The following is a 14,721-nucleotide window of genomic DNA, read 5'->3' on the forward strand; positions in this document are numbered from 1 at the left end:
AGTGAAAAGGGAATTAGAGAGACAAGTAGCGGCAGATAGTAAACTTAATGCAAAGGGCTTGTTCAATATGTTAATGCTAAAAGGAAACTGAAAGAGGAAGTCAGTAGTGTACGTGACAGCAGTGGTAATTTAGTGACTAAAGACAACCAAATCACAGATGTACTTAATCAATGAATCAGTTGGAATAAACGGTAAAGTAGCAGCATGGATCATAACTAGTTACAAGATAGAAAGCAGAGGGTTATAATTAGAGGCCAGGCATCAAACTGGAGTAACGTAACAAGTGGGGTACCACAAGGATCAGTATTGGGACCATTGTTATTTCTAAACTATATAAATGACCTGGACCAAGACATAATCAGTAAACTACGCACATTTGCAGGCGACACAAAACTGGGAAGGGTAGCCAACTCCAAATCAGCAACTTTAATAATACAAAGAGATTTAGACAAGATTCAAGCTTGGGCTGACACATGGCAGATGAAATTTAATGTGAATAAATGCAAAGCCTTGCACGTAGGGAGCACAAACATCAGAGGCAAGTACAGCATGAACAGTAACAAAATAGAGGAAGCTATGTATGAAAAGGACTTGGGGGTAGTAGTGGATGAATCTCTTAAGCCAACTAGAACTAATGGGTATAGCCAAGACTAATTCAAATCTAGAGAATTTATATTAATTATATTGCATCCACACCTAGAATACTATGTACAGTTCTGGTCCCCATCATAAGAAAGACATAGAGGCCTTGGGTACAGAGGAGAGCAACACGATTAATTCCAGGATTAAAAGATTATGAAAATAGACTGAAAGAGCTGAATCTGTGCAGCCTAGAAAGAAGGAGAGCCAGAGGCGACTTAATTGAGGTATTTCAAATTGTCAAGGGGTTTAACAAAGTACCTGCTGAGAATTATTTTTCACAGGTCACAGAGAACAGAACCAGGGGCCCCGGGTGGAAGCTGAAGAAGGGCATATTCAGAACCGAGGGGAGAAGGAGCTTTTTCACAGAAAGGGTGGGGAACCATTGGAGCAGGATGCCGAACAGAAATGTTGAAGCAGAGACTATTGGATCCTTCAAGAATAGACTGGATGCTGTCATCAACAATACTGTATAACCCTCTCTGTGACCATAATAAGACCTTTAGCTAGCCGTCTGGAGGAAGGGCGGTTCGTCTTGCCACGAATTCCCAGAGGTTTAATTTACCCTACTAACCTGGTTCGAGGATTTTGTTTTTCCTCTCCTGTGTGCTAACAGACCACGCTTTCATCAAAGAGAGTGAGAATAGGTGGGCCGAATGGCCTTTTCTCATTCTTGAATTTCTTATGTTCTTATGTGCAAGAAGTTCTGTTTTTGTTTCACAGTGTGAATAAAAGAGCTAGGAAATGCAGAGGATTCATCCATATTAACCGTGTGTACAAATAATGAATATTGTATTTTATTTCATTTAAAAATGATACTATATTTGTGAATGCAGTGCAATGGAAAGGGAGGCCAGTGCATTGTCCTGCTGCACGACTGCACTTAGGGTTTGACAGTTTTTTTCTTTACTTTTCAAATACTTGATTGAAAAGTGATACAAAGTTAGTTCCTAATGTGTTGATAGTAAGATGTGCTTGAATACTTTCAATGCTAATTATTGTATTGTATCTTTCTCTTTTAAAAAAATGATTTATTAAAAAAATGACCTGGGAAGTATTTTTGGGTCTGTTTTGATCAGGTTTGCAGTTTTAATTTTGAAGTGTGAAACAGCTTTTCAGCAATCAGCCGTCTCTGTGAAAGCCAGTGAACCACCTGCACTGACCAAGACCAGAGACACAGCTGGAAACAAAGTTGAGACAGACTGAGAACAGCGGGAAGGAGACAGAGACTGGTGAGCGTATGGAATGGATTACCTAGCCATACTGTTGCGGCAGAACCATTGGGATCCTTGAAGCCCCAATGTGACAAAGTTCTCAGCTCAATCAGCTACTAGGTATCGGATGAGCACTGATGGGCTGAATGGCCTCCTCTCGTACATCAGAATAACATGTTCTTATGTTCCTGTAATAGAGTGATAATGAAATTCCCCCCAGGGCAGCTCTCTTGTTTTGTCAGCAGTCCTGGGCACACTTCTCATAATGAGTCTCCACAGACCTGGGCACGCTTCTCATAATGAGTCTCCACAGACCTGGGCACGCTTCTCATAATCAGTCTCCACAGACCTGGGCACGCTTCTCATTATGACTCCCCACAGACCTGGGCACGCTTCTCATAATGACTCCCCACAGACCTGGGCACGCTTCTCATAATGAGTCTCCACAGACCTGGGCACGCTTCTCATAATGAGTCTCCAGACCTGGGCACGGTTCTCATAATGAGTCTCTGCAGACCTGGGCACGCTTCTCATAATCAGTCTCCACAGACCTGGGCACGCTTCTCATAATGACTCCCCACAGACCTGGGCACGCTTCTCATAATGACTCCCCACAGACCTGGGCACGCTTTTCATAATGAGTCTCCACAGACCTGGGCACGCTTCTCATAATCAGTCTCCACAGACCTGGGCACGCTTCTCATAATCAGTCTCCACAGACCTGGGCACGCTTCTCATAATCAGTCTCCACAGACCTGGGCACCCTTCTCATTATGACTCCCCACAGACCTGGGCACGCTTCTCATAATGACTCCCCACAGACCTGGGCACGCTTCTCATAATGAGTCTCCACAGACCTGGGCACGCTTCTCATAATGAGTCTCCAGACCTGGGCACGGTTCTCATAATGAGTCTCTGCAGACCTGGGCACGCTTCTCATAATCAGTCTCCACAGACCTGGGCACGCTTCTCATAATGACTCCCCACAGACCTGGGCACGCTTCTCATAATGACTCCCCACAGACCTGGGCACGCTTTTCATAATGAGTCTCCACAGACCTGGGCACGCTTCTCATAATGACTCCCCACAGACCTGGGCACGCTTCTCATAATGACTCCCCACAGACCTGGGCACGCTTCTCATAATGAGTCTCCACAGACCTGGGCACGCTTCTCATAATGAGTCTCCACAGACCTGGGCACGCTTCACATAATGAGTCTCCACAGATCCAGCATGCTGGTTCAGAAACATCTCTGCACTGCCCTTTGGGAGCTGGCTGGGTTTATATTTAAAAATAGTTTGTAAAGTGTAATAGAACACGGGCAGGCAGGCAGCTATTAATAACTGTGCAAAACCCCCAGTCACAGTACACCAGCTCCTCTGCTAAGCAGTAGAGGAGGGTGAGGAGGAGCACTGCAAACTACAGCCTGCCCCAGACATGGAGAGAACTACCTGTACTGTACCTCTCCCAGCCCACTACCGCCCAAAAGCTCACCTGACTCTCACAGATTAACAGATTAACAGCAGGCTGCTGTGATAGGTGTGCGCAGAGCAGAGGGAGGCAGACTGCTGTTATAGGAGTGTGCTGCAGCAAGCAGGAACGTAAAAATTCTGCTTTCTGATTCGAGTGAAACAAGGCACTGGAATGAGGTGGTAATTTAACCACCTGTGACAGGTTGACTGAGCGGTGACGTCACGGCAGAAGCAGGGACGGGAAAACACTGACACCAGGCACTGTAGTTAAAGTAAGAATCGGCTGGCTGCCGTTTTTTTTATTAACAAATACAAAAATAAATCAAAGGTTTAAACAAAAAGAATCTCGAACACAAAATAAATAAATAAAACACAGGTCAGGCTGAGCTATAGCCTTCACTGATCCTGTATCTTTTTAAACTCGTTTTTCTCTCAGTTCTCTCCACTCTCGCTCTCTCCTTCCAACACCCACCCCACCTCGAGCTGGAGAGCTGCAGGCTTTTTATATTGAGGTGACCATCTCCCGATTAGCAACAATTAGGACGAGCACCGATCTCGCCTCTGCCAGGACTCATTTTAAAAATAAATAAAACAATAACACGGCCATACGCCGTCACAAATTACAATAAATAAATCATAATACAAAACAAATACAAAATACACTGCACAGGGGCGGAGGGGAAGACACCGATCTAAAAATAAATAAACAAAACAATGTACAGGGCACCGCGCCCTGTTACATATCCCCCCCCCTTGTGCAACGCACACTTGGCCCCAACGGCCACCTCCCCCCTCAGTCTCAAAGTCCCGGAAGAGGGGGAAGCAAGTTGTTTCTGGGGGTGGCCATGGTGGAATGTCCTCCATCCCCCACATCTTCATGGCTGGCAGCTCCCTCTTCCAGGGCTCCCGCCACACACTCTCCTGCCTCGAAAGTGCGGCTGGGGGAGCTGGTCTCCTGACCTCCCCTCCCTTCTTCACGGCCGGCAGTTCCCCTCCGTGGGGCTCCGGCCACCCAATTTCCGGAAGCGAAACTGCTGTGGGGGGAACTGGTCTTCTAACCTCCCCCCCCCCCTTCTTCGTGGCCGGCAGCTCCTCTCCGTGGGGCTCTGGCCACCGTGTTTCCTGCCACGAAAATGCGGCTGGGGGAGCTGGTCTCCTGACCTCATGGGGCTCCGGCCACAGTGTAGCGACCCCAGGCGAAGCAGGATCCCCGTCAACCCCAGGCGAAGCAGAGCGCCCGGCGACCCCAGGCGAAGCAGGACCCTCGACGACCCCAGGCAAAGCAGGACCCTCGACGACCCCAGGCGACGGCAGCAGCAACGGACCCTCGGGAGGCGACGGCAGCAGCAGCGGACCCTCGGGAGGCGACGGCAGCAGTTGCGGACCCTCGGGAGGCGACGGCAGCAGCAGCGGACCCTCGGGAGGCGACGGCAGCAGCAGTGGACCCTCGGGAGGCGACGGCAGCAGCAGCGGACCCTCAGGAGGGGAGCCCCTGGCCATGGAGGCGGCAGCGGGAGATCCACTTCTCCCTTGTACCCTGTACCCTGTGCAAAGCAAAAGGCAGCCCCAGGCAATGCGGAGTAACAGGCAGCCCCAGGCGATGCGGAGCAACAGGCAGCCCCAGGCGATGCGGAGCAACAGGCAGCCCCAGGCGATGCAGAGCAACAGGCAGCCCCAGGCGATCCAGGCGTGGCATCCCTGGGCGGTGCGAGGCTGGCATCCTTGGGCGGTGCAAGGCTGGCATCCCCGAGCAATGGCGAACTGGCATCCCCGAGCAATGGCGAACTGGCATCCCCGGGCAATGCACGATAGGGCGGCAGCGGTCCCTCAGGAGGCGACGGTGGCAGCAGACCCTCGGGAGGAGACTGCAGGAGGGGAACCAGGACCAGCGGCAGTGCTAGGGTTGGCCCTCTTCTCAGCCCCTGCGATCCGGCGGTTTTCCCCCTTGCTCGTTTTAGTAGCCTGTGCAAGGGCAGCTGCGGACCGCCAGCCTCCTGTCCCGGTCCATCCTGTCGTGAAGGGAGAGGCAGCTCCTGCTCTTCTCCCTCAGGTGGTGGAGGCAGAGGCAGCTCCTGCTCCTCTCCCTCAGATGGTGATAGTGGAGGCAGAGGCAGCTCCTGCTCCTCTCCCTCAGGTGGTGGAGGCAGAGGCAGCTCCTGCTGCTCTGCTCCTAGCAAAGGCAGCAGGGGCTCCTCCCCTTCTGGCTGCGAAGGCGGCACGGACTCCTCCCCTTCTGGCTGCGAAGGCGGCAGGGCCTCCTCCCCTTCTGGCTGCGAAGGTGGCAGGGCCTCCTCCCCTTCTGGCTGCGAAGGCGGCAGGGCCTCCTCCCCTTCTGGCTGCGAAGGCGGCAGGGCCTCCCCTTCTGGCTGCGAAGGCGGCAGGGCCTCCCCTTCTGGCTGCAAAGGCGGCAGGGCCTCCTCCCCTTTAGGCTGCGAAGGTTGCAGGGCCTCCTCCCCTTCTGGCTGCAGCCGTGAAACCAGCAGACATGCTCCCTCTGCTGGTGGCGGCGATGGAGGCGGAACCAGCAGGCATGCTCCCTCTGCTGGTGGCGGCAATGGAGGCGGAACCAGCAGGCATGCTCCCTCTGTTGGCGGTGGTGGGACCAGCAGGCACTCTCCCTTTGCTGGTGGCTGCGGTGGAGACAAAGACAGCTCCTGCTGCTCTGCTCCGGCCGTTGGAGGTGGTGGAGGCGGGACCAGCAGGCACTCTCCCTCTACTGGTGGGACTGGGCGCAGCAAGCACCCCTCTGGTAGGAGGGGCAGTTGAGTGGGGTATGCCCCCGCTCTCCACAGATGGGGCACCAGCAGGACGCCTCTACAGAGTGGAGGATGGCCTCCCAGCTGATCTCCTCTGTTGATGGTGGTGGGATCAGCAGGTGTTTTGTCTTGGTATTTCTCATGATGTAAGCAACTGGCCAATCAGGAGTAAATAAACCAGTTCTTAGACGGTATGCTTCGGGGGTTTGTGCCTTTAAGTCTATTAAAAGATAACCATAGGGTTTTTTTGTCGCATCTTCAAACGCTTCTAAGAAAAACTTGGAGTTACCGCGGTACATCTGACGGGCTAGTGTGTTGATTTGAAGTTTATCTCGAGGGTTTTTAAACAGAATAATGTAATTGGCATTCAAGTTTATGGTACGGCTCATTTTTCCTTGAAAAAACAAATTTTGAACCAAATACAGCATGCATAAATTCCTATGATGAACATATTTTGTAAAAGCTTTCTGTATTTCATCATTTTCGCTAGCTGCTTCCATCAAGTCATCTATAATGATTAAATTGATTTTGTTAGGAGGCATTAAATTATCATCGGTTAATGAATCTGGTATGCCTTCAATAAATTTGATATTTTTAAATTTAAGTGCCAATTCACTGTATAATGGCTGCCAATAGCTATAACACCATATGATATTCTCAGGGGTTTGGGAAAGATCTGTTGAGAGTTTTCTAAAAGCTGCTTCACAAAATAACTTTTGCCTGAATTGGAGGGTCCCGATATTATAGCTGCAAAAGGTACGGATAGTCTAATATCAAACCCATCTTCAGTAGCCATAAGGAAGAGATGTAAAATCAGACGCAAGACTCGCTTATTGTAGACTATTTGAAAAGTTTTCTGGAGTGGTTTGTTTTCCAATTGAAATTCTTTTTTATTACGGTGAATCTGGGAGCCGCGAATCATGATATGCTCCGCGGGGGTGTTTCTATCATGATTCACAAAGTTTTGTACAAGGTCTTTTAATGAAGCGATGTTAATTAATTTGGAATTCTCATAGTTTAGGGTAATCCCCTTTACTTTGAGACATGTTTTTCCGTTGTTTGTGACGTATCCATATGTTTTAGGGCCCCCTGACACAAACTCTGTAATGTATTCCCCGGCTTCAACTCGCTAGTTAAATCACCAAGATAATCACCTAGTTCTGGACGCCAAGCCTGGGGCCTACTGACAAAGATTACATAGTCTGTATCATGATACAGACAGCGACCCTGCAGACGATCCAAGAGCTTATAGAGCTCTGTGCGTAAGCGGTTGTAAACGCCGCTATGAATACGTTTACATTACCTGGGGGAGTATAGGTATCAGAAGCGTAAAGCCACTGAACCTGAGCCACCGTATCACTTACAAAACAAAAATGCGAAACCTGATATCTTTTTGAAAAGAGATAATGGAAAAACTGGTCAGGATCCTTAACCAAGCTTGTCAAGAGTTGGTTAGTTCTCTGGGCAAATTTTCCCCAAAGACTGTTTAAACATAATTTAGAGATTTGTCTTTTAGCTGGATTAACATTAATGTTTTGAGAATCTAATTGAACCCTCTCTTTCTGAAAATATTCAGCAATATAACACTCTTTACGCTCCTCATCGGTACAATGAGCAGGGTAACCTGAACTTTCCTGTTTCCCCTTGAGATGACTATTAATGTAACCTGTAAAGAGAGTGTCAGATTTCTGAGGAAAATGCCAAACTTCGTGTATTTTAGACACTTTGTAACCTTTCTCAAGAGCTTTGACTACCTCGACACTGCACCATGTCCCTGTCAAGGCTCTTTCTCCAGAGGTATGATTACATACCCCCGTCTGGTTTAGTGTTTCCGCGCATGAACGGCAGAGGGTAAACATTAATTTACCACAGATGCGGGCTGGCAGTACAGGGAAATAAAGACCCCTAGGAGGCAGAACAGTTAATTTGAACAAGCCAAAGTACTGCCGCAAGTCTTGAAAATTATGGTAAATTATGGTAGGGTGGTCTACAGGGTACACTTTTGTTTTGTTGACAAATGGGTACAAGCTAGTGAAATCAAAGTATTCCACCCTTTCATTTTCTTGGGCCACATAATGTAATGTAATGGCATTTGTACGACCCCCAAACAGAGCCTCACGAGGATTGATACGTTCTGGAAAATCAGAGCGAACCAGAAAATCGTGAACTTTAGGCTGTTTTTTCAGGGCGTTCCATTCATGTTCCCAAATAACTCTGACTTCCAACCCGTAAACCTTTTGCAATGTTTCAATCTTTTCATCAAAGTGATGACGCATCGTACCGCACGATACTTTGCTTAAGGGGTTTACATCGGCAGAATCATAGCACAAGGGACAACCATGAAAAAAGCACCCTACAAATTCAAAAGCCGTACGCTTACCATTAATCACAGCATAACAATCCAAGAAAAAGGGGCCTATTTTAAGCTCTCTGTAGTTTAAAGCATGTTGAATGAAAACATTTTCAGTTTCTGCTACATACATTAACCATTGTATCGAGGCATTTGAAAAGCTTTTTTGCTGCTCACGGTAATTGTCGGGAGGAATGATCGCTATTGTGTCTTTAGACAGGAATTTACTTCTATACATAGCCATGCACAGTGAAGCAATGGTGGTACATTGGAATTGATCTATCTGCCCTATTGAATAAACCTCGGTACGGAATTTGATACAGGCCTCTTTCAAAATTTCAACATAATTTTTGCAGTAGAATGCCATTTCTTCTCTGAAATTAAAAACACCATTCTTAATTGAATCATACTATTTGTAAAAGTCATCACGTTCTTTTGACATCATTTGCTGAACACCGTAGTAACGTGGTTCAGGATAGGGGCCTACATAATTCTGGTTTTCAGCAGTATTGAAAAAATGAGGAAAATATCCTTTTCTGGCTTCAAACCCCATAGCGGCAGGCATTGCACTTAACTTCATGGGCATAAAGTTGAAGGAATCAATGTAACGCATCTTAAAAGCCTCGTCTGTAAAACACATTAACTTGCTACACTGAGCTATGATATAAGGGTTAACACCGTTGGTCACTAAATAATTCATCAGTAAATAACTGTCATACGATTTCGCGTAGTGAGCCAAGAAAGTATAGCCGGCGTAACAGGGTCTGCGATACCTTTCAAAAAACGTTTTCACACAGTCCTCACCCTTCCAAAACCATGATTCACCACCCATGTGGATGCAGTACAAATAATTTGGAATGTGCACGCCATCTTCCTGTCGACATTCAAAATCATAAAACACACATTTGTCTGTGGGTTCATAAGGTTTAAGCACTTGAATGAAGCATTTGTGATCAGTGTGAGGTAACAATACTGCCTTACATATCTTACAGTATGGACTAAGACATTTATGAGTCTGTGGCTTTGTCGGGTCACATTTATAGAGAGAATTGCACCTTGTACAAAGTTTTAAAATGTCACACATAGAAACCTGTTTTTCACTGTTGGCTTTATCTCGGAGAATCTTATGCTCATCATAACAGAGCTGTGATCGACAATAACGATTGCAATCGTTACATTTTACCTTTACTGAGGACTCACTGTTACAGGCTGGTGAAAAACACACATTACAGTGTCCCTCACACCGATGTCCAGATCGGTTACTGTAGGCTGTGTAACAGTAATTACACAGATAGACTGCACCCAGAAAACCTTTCAAGTTAACAATACCATAGAAATGATTCTCATGAAGAAACAGAAATACAGTTTTGTTTTTTGCTCGAGTATCTGTTTGGTGATTCAGGAACACATCCTTTTGAAGACATCTGTACCATACCACAATTTTAACATCTAAGGCCTGTTCAAATTTATCTATGTCTGCAAACGAAACCATTTGATGTTCACTTAATCCCACACTCTGTTGAAGTTTTAAAGCCTCAGCCATACACGTATTATAGGCACCCCTGAATTCTGGAAATAACAAGCTCAGAACGCTGTAGGCAAAACATAATTGATTGTCTCTGTTGTAACATATAATCAGATGCTTGGCTTTTTTTCTAATAAGCTCACTTTTCATTAAGGTCTGCAAACCTCTCCTAAGACCCCATCCTTCAGGACACCTAATAACCTGGACAATCAACATCAGAGTCATCAGCCAAAATTTCACTATGACTTTGAAGGAGAGCTTCAATCTGACTGAGAAAATCGTCTAGACTTAAATTGTCTCCAGTCATTTTTACATACACTGGTATATCTAAGGATCCTGCTTGTAATTCAAGTTGCACAATGTCTGCAGGTCTTAACGTTCTAGAAACCTCACTCAACATATTCTCTAACGTTTCATGCAACACAGTAAAAACTTCAGCGTAGGAATCCAGATCATACAGATGTGTAAAGTTAAGAGGTTGCTTCAATTCGAAATTGTTAAACATAGGTCGATGTCAACGCTGTACACCTTCCCCACCAATTCTATCACCGTCGCTATCCCTATGGGGGGCCTGTAAACCAGAAGGACCTGCCACTTGATCATCATGTAATACACCACCCCCCAGGACTTTTATGCTAAAAGAATCATCATGGCAAGCCCCATCGTTTAAGCCTCCCCCTATTTGTTTTCCATATCATCTACACTCTCTGTAGTACCATGATTTTCTCTAGACATTTCTTGCAAAAGCTTATCCAAAGAGTCAAAATTGATCTGAGTCAATTTAGCATCATTAATAAACCCAGGGCACTGGGAGTTATTGTTGTCTATATTAGTGGCGTTGTCATTTATCAGGGGACTATCTGTAGAAATTTCATCAATCAGCGCCCTGATTGACGGTAAAATATACACGTTATAATTTAAATCATTTAATAGTTTGTCTAGATAGTCAAAATTCTCAAAACCGGTTAAATTTTGGGGGTGAACAGTGTGTGGTCTGACATAGTGGGCTGGAGACATACTATGTGTATGGGAACTTGTTGAGGTGTCAGAATTTAAGGTATTTTGGAGGATGATTATAGAATTAACCACAGAATTTGACACAGTTTGACTCGGATCAATTGAAACCTTTTTATTTTTTTGAACACCATCATCATTGTCAGAATCATCATCAACAGTAATTTCCAAATGTTTCCTCTTACAAGATTTTTTTCGAAAGGGCTCCATTATTACTTTACAAACACAAAGTTACTGTTTTAAAAAACCCAGAGTTTTCAACAGGGTTATTAATGTTTGTATATTCTGAGCCACCTCAGGATCAGAAACTGGAGCCTTTATAGCGGGGTGCCTGTAAATGATCTGATCTATAGTTAGTTCTACATGTTTCAATAGCTCTACGTTGTGATACCTAGTATTCAAAGATGATGCGGGCGCAGGTTTTGACCTTTGAGGTACTTCGGAGACTGTGGGGATGGCTCTTGATTGCTGCGATGTGTGAAACCTTCTGCAATTTTTACGCTGCCTTTTAGACTTTGGGTCCCTGATGAATGATGTTTCGTCCTCGGAAGATTCGCTGTCCACAAGAAGGGTACGTCTAGTGGGCCGTTCTAAATGAAAAAATATACAATCAATCAAAATACATTAACAGATGTCTAATGAAATATTTAACATACTTTTTAAAAAAATGCTTCATTTTAAAATAGGTACTTACTTTTGAGAGGTATTTTTTCAGATTTTTGATGTTTATTGGGAGGATCTAAGGGGGTCTTCGCATGTATAACTATGCCCTCCGATGTACTGGCAACGTCTATCCTTCAGGTATTTTCAGGGTCTTCTAAAATAATATAAATGGTTGAATATGAATGTTTTATTAACCTAAAAATAATTAATATTAATTATGAAAACGAACAAACATATTTTATTAATCTATAAAACAATACTGGTCATACTTTTAGACACTTCTGAGTCTGACGGTAGGTCGCTGAAAGATGTCATGAAGTATTGTTCCAGTTGCTCAGAATCTTCAACGCAGTCAGCTTCTAAAAACAGAATGAATCAGATATGTTTTTAAAATGAAATCATAATAAAATAAAAACAATAACTAAATAATGTCTATAAACTGTAATTATACATACCTTAATATCAATCAATCAATCAATCAATATATATATATATATATATATATATATATATATATATATATATATATATATATATATATATATATATATATATATATATATATATCATAATTACATTTCTGTATTTGTTATTAATAAACAAAAACAGACATAAATACGGTTACTAATTTACTCACTTTCAGGCGTATCAGCAGTCACTAGAGTGGACTGTATCTCCGGAACGACTAGAGTGGACTGTATCTCCGGGTGTGTGGCCTCTCCAAAGCCTTGTTCTGTAATTTAAAGGAGGTGTGAAAACTTGGAGAAAAAAGATTGCGATATTTTGGTTTAGCAACTGTAAAGTTTGATGCTTACCATTGTATCCCTGTCTCGAGAAACCATGTGGGGGACAGCGGAATGATCGTAGGATGCTGGTCAATCACGACCTCTTTTCTATAAATATGAAAAATGTATAATTTAAAATAAATAAATAATAATAATAATAATAACAATAATAATAATAATAACATAAAATAAAATAATACATGCCTAAAATTCACCATGTTAAAGTGTGTATTTATAGTAGTGTACATATCTCTGAGTTACAAGCATCATCTTAACTCTTTTAAAATAAAGCCCATTTTTAAAAAGGGTATACTGTAAACAGGCTACCTATTAGGACAACCCAGGCAGCATCACAGACAAACCGCGTAGGTCTTCATTCACAATCTAAAAACACCATTATCCATAAGGCATAGCGGTCCTACATTACCCACAATGCATTTCTAACCAGAATAAACATTTCAACACATCGAGACTAACGTGCTGAGTTAAAAACGTGTTTCAAACATTTTTTACGTTACAGCTTTAACAAAATTTACAGACAATTTAAAAACATACATTTTAATTAACAGCTTTATTTGCACAGAGTTAAGACAGTATTTATGCATTAAACATAACGGCACATACCTTGTACGAAATTCTTGTGCGTGTTTATTTCACAAGCCATTTATAGCGATAGTGTGTTTGCTTGCTTCGGTCTTGATGACTTCTGACTTGCTTACATGTTCTGAGAAGCTTGTTTATATAGTCTATAAAGCTGTGACCACAGGGGGGGTCGGGTTAGGAAAAATGTAAAATCATCACGACTCCAGGATCAAAGATTTTCATCATCAGACATGCTTGCTGCACACGTTGGGCCCCACACTGCTCATTGTGTGTAAAATCAAATAAATATTCTCACTCGTGTTTATAACATTTCATTTTAAAAAGTTTTTATTAGTTTGACTTTTATACCCCATCTTCTGTTTATTTAAACGCCCTTACACACACACACACACACACCCCCACACACACACACACACACACACACAACATATCAAAACGTTTACATTAGACTCTTTGAGTTAATATATATATATATATATATATATATATATATATATATATATATATATATATAGTAAAATATGAATGCTTATGTATATTGCTGTTCAAGTTATGCCACTAGAAGTTAGTAGAGTACTATATATATACTGACCATCTAGGTTACTTGTGTAAGAGTCTGTTCAAATCTGCTGCTGATAAAACACGTCCAATATTTCTCTATTTTTTCTTAAAACCCTTTTTTAGGGATTTCAACTAAAAGAGGGTTTAATGAATACATTTGTAAATGGTCATGGGTTGTTACTCTGTTCATTACGTGTAAAATCGAATGACATATATTCTCTGTTATGCCACTAGAGGTCAGTAGCGCCCTATATACTTACCATCTCCTAGGATACCAGTCGGTCTAGGAATTCCTTAGTTAGAAAACACTAATGTGTAGGTTTGCACCAGAGATCTTTCTAATAAAAGACACTGTGATTAAAGTTATACTCTTGCATCTTGGATCTCGGGTTATTACATTATATATATATATATATATATATATATATATATATATATATATATATATATATATATATATATATATATATATATATATAATGAGTTACCATTGACAATATCTAACATATAAATTATAAAGGGGTCATAACATCTGGATGTGCAAACATTAGTTCAATCGAATTAAAAAACATAACGATGTACAATGCTCCTATAGTTTTTTTTTAAATCGAAACAGTAAAACGTATTAATGATTTGTCACAAACCATCAGAATAGTTTGGTTGTGTAGGATTCTGTTCAAAATCTGTTGATGAAAAACACGTACAATCATTCTCTTATTTTATTTGCAATATACAACATTTTTTTCAATTTTATATATCTTTTTTCTTAAAACCCTTTTTTAGGGATTTAAACTAAAAGAGGGTTTAATGAATACATTTGTAAATGATCATGGGTTGTTAATTACGGTAAAGTAAAAATAAAAAGCGTGGTTTAAATAATTATTATTATTATTATTATAGGAGATATACAATACATTTGGGGCATTAGGACCCTGCAGAGCTTAAACGTATTCTCGTTGAGATAACCACCTGTTTTCCAAACACTAAAACTAGACTACACGACTCCAGGATGGATGATTTTGCAAAAGTAATCGCGTGTATATTTCAATGGTCTAACCAAACGTGACCACAGGGGGTTGGGTTAGGAAAATGTACAATAAGCACGACTCCTGGGCCGAAGATTTTCAACACAGTCGG

The sequence above is a fragment of the Acipenser ruthenus genome, chromosome 22 (genome assembly GCF_902713425.1).
Source record: "Acipenser ruthenus chromosome 22, fAciRut3.2 maternal haplotype, whole genome shotgun sequence".
Taxonomy (NCBI): Eukaryota; Metazoa; Chordata; class Actinopteri; order Acipenseriformes; family Acipenseridae; genus Acipenser; species Acipenser ruthenus.